Source organism: Macaca thibetana, chromosome 11, assembly GCF_024542745.1.
Source record: "Macaca thibetana thibetana isolate TM-01 chromosome 11, ASM2454274v1, whole genome shotgun sequence".
NCBI classification, from domain to species: Eukaryota; Metazoa; Chordata; class Mammalia; order Primates; family Cercopithecidae; genus Macaca; species Macaca thibetana.
In genome coordinates this window covers 61,678,018-61,680,510 of record NC_065588.1, presented here as the reverse complement: position 1 = coordinate 61,680,510, position 2,493 = coordinate 61,678,018, and positions in this window count along the sequence as shown.

Here is a 2,493-nt window from a genome sequence, read left to right as displayed (position 1 = left end):
TTAAACTACTCTGTAAACCATGCTGTAAAGAGATATACTGTTATCCAGGCTTTGTTGTTTCATTTATGGAAAACAGTCAGAGTAGTTTCAGCATAATTCTTCAGGGCCCTAGGATTTTCAGAATGATAAATGAGCATTGGCTTCAGTTTAAAGCCACCGGCTACAGTAGACCCCAACAAGAAAGTCAGCCTGTCCTTTGAAGCTTTGAAGCCAGGCATTCACTTCTCTCTAGTGACGAAAGTCCTAGGTAGCATCATCTTCCAATAGAAGGCTGCTTCATTTACACTGAAAGTCTTTTTTGGTGTAGCCACTTTCATCAATTCCCTTGGCTGGATCTTCTGGATAACTTGCAGCTTCCCCATCACACTTGAAGCTTCGCCTTGCACTTTTACATTATAGCACTGTTATATTACACCTGGCACTCAAACCTTATGAACTAGCCTCTGCTAGCTTCGAACTTTTCTTTTGTGGCTTCCTCACCTCTCTCAGCCTTAATATAATTGAAGAGAGTCAGGGCCTTGCTCTGGATTAGGCTTTGGCTTAAGGGAATGTTGTGGCTGGTTTGATCTTCTCTCCAGATGACTCAAACTTTCTCTGTATCAGCAATAAAGCTGTTTTGCTTCTTATCATTCATGCATTCCCTGGAGTAGCACTTTTAATTTCCTACAAGAGCTTTTTCTTTGCATTCACAACTTGGTTAACTGTTTGGTGCAAGAGAATTAGCTTTAAGCCTGTCTTGGCTTTCGACCTACCTTCTGCACTAAACACTAAACTTAATCATTTCTAGCTTTTGATTTAAAGTGAGAGACATGTGACTCTTCCTTTCACTTGGACACCTAGAGGGCATTGTAGGGTTATTCACTGGCCTAGTTTCAATATTGTTGTGTCTCAAGAAACAGGGAGGCACCAGGAGAGGGAGACAAAAAAAATAACTGGTTATTGGAGCAGTCACAAAACATACATTTATTAAGTTTGCCATATATATAGGCTCAGTTGGTGGTGCCCCAAAACAATTATGAGAGTAACATCAAAGATTATTAAATGACAGATTGCCATAACAGATGTAATAATAATCATTAAAAAGTTTGAAATATAGCAAGAATCACCAAAATGTGACACAGAGACATGAAGTGAGCACATTTTGCTGGAAAAATGGCACCAAAAACCTGCTTAATGCAGGGTTGCAGTAAACCTTTAATTTGTAAAAAAAAAAAAAAAAAAAAAAAAAAAAGTACTACATGAGGAGCACAATAAAGTGAAGCACAGTAAGATGAAGTGTATCTGGATATATACACACACACACATATATACATATATATGTATATGTGTATATATATGTCTTAAAAAGGAGGGGGGAAGCAAATGCAGAAAAGCATCTTATGAGACGATCCTAGACAACCACTACTTATCAAAATAATTAGTTCATCCCTTTTCTAGGGGAGGATAATTCATGCTTCTCCCAGTTAGTTTTCATTACATTTAATTCACACTTCTGCATAACCCTATGCAACATGCCAGTGTTATGCATAATTAGCTGCATGTCTGTTTTTCCAGCTAATTGCATGATGCAGGGAGTCTCACTCAGTTTGGGGTTTCCTGTGCCAAGCATGCTACGTGGTACCCTAGTACGTGCTCAATAAATCATGCTGAATGGATGAACTCCATATACTAGAGGGATAGGCTGGAAACAGAGACGGTAGTTGGTTTTGTTTGCAATTTTGGTTGTTGTTGTTCTTTGTTTTGTTTTGATGCTGTTGGTTGGTAAGGTAAAGTTTGTGATAGTACCTAGCAGGGTAAAGATTCAGCATTTGTAAAATTTTGACATGATCTGCAATCCACATTAGAATTCTGGGATTTGGTAGTGAGGAAAAAACACTGAGGAGATTTGAAGAGATCTCTGTTTCTTCCCTAAAGGCCTTTTCCCTAAGGGCATAAATAGAAGTGTTGGGCATAAAGAATCAGGAACCCCACTGGCCATGTGTGGGGAAAAGGCCCCTCCTATGTAATTGGATGTAAAAAAAGAAAATCTCTCTTAGACAGGCACAGGGTTTTGGCTGAAGTTCAGCGAAATACCTATTCTAAGCTGAATTTGGGTATAGCCCTAATAATTACAGTTACTCTTTAGAGAAAGAGCCCAAGAGGTTTACCTGGAGATTTTTTCCAGATGTAAGCAGGTATGCGAGAAGCGCAGTAATGAAGATGTAAACCGGATGAGGCCATTTTGTGCCCCATAGTCTTTCCTCCAATCGCTCGAATGCTAGGAGATGTTCCCCAGCAATCATAAGGATGATGCAACACAGCCGTCTAACAAACACCAGATGCCTGAGTAGCCTTTTAAGCTCTGGTGTTAAAGAGAAGGGGGGAAAAACCCCAAGTTCGAATGCCTCTGCAGTTATCAATCTGTCATGAATTGTAATCAAACAGAAACAAACCTCTTTATTCCATCAGTTCCTGGGATAGGTCCATCATGTGTGCTGCAGACAGGTTCTGAGT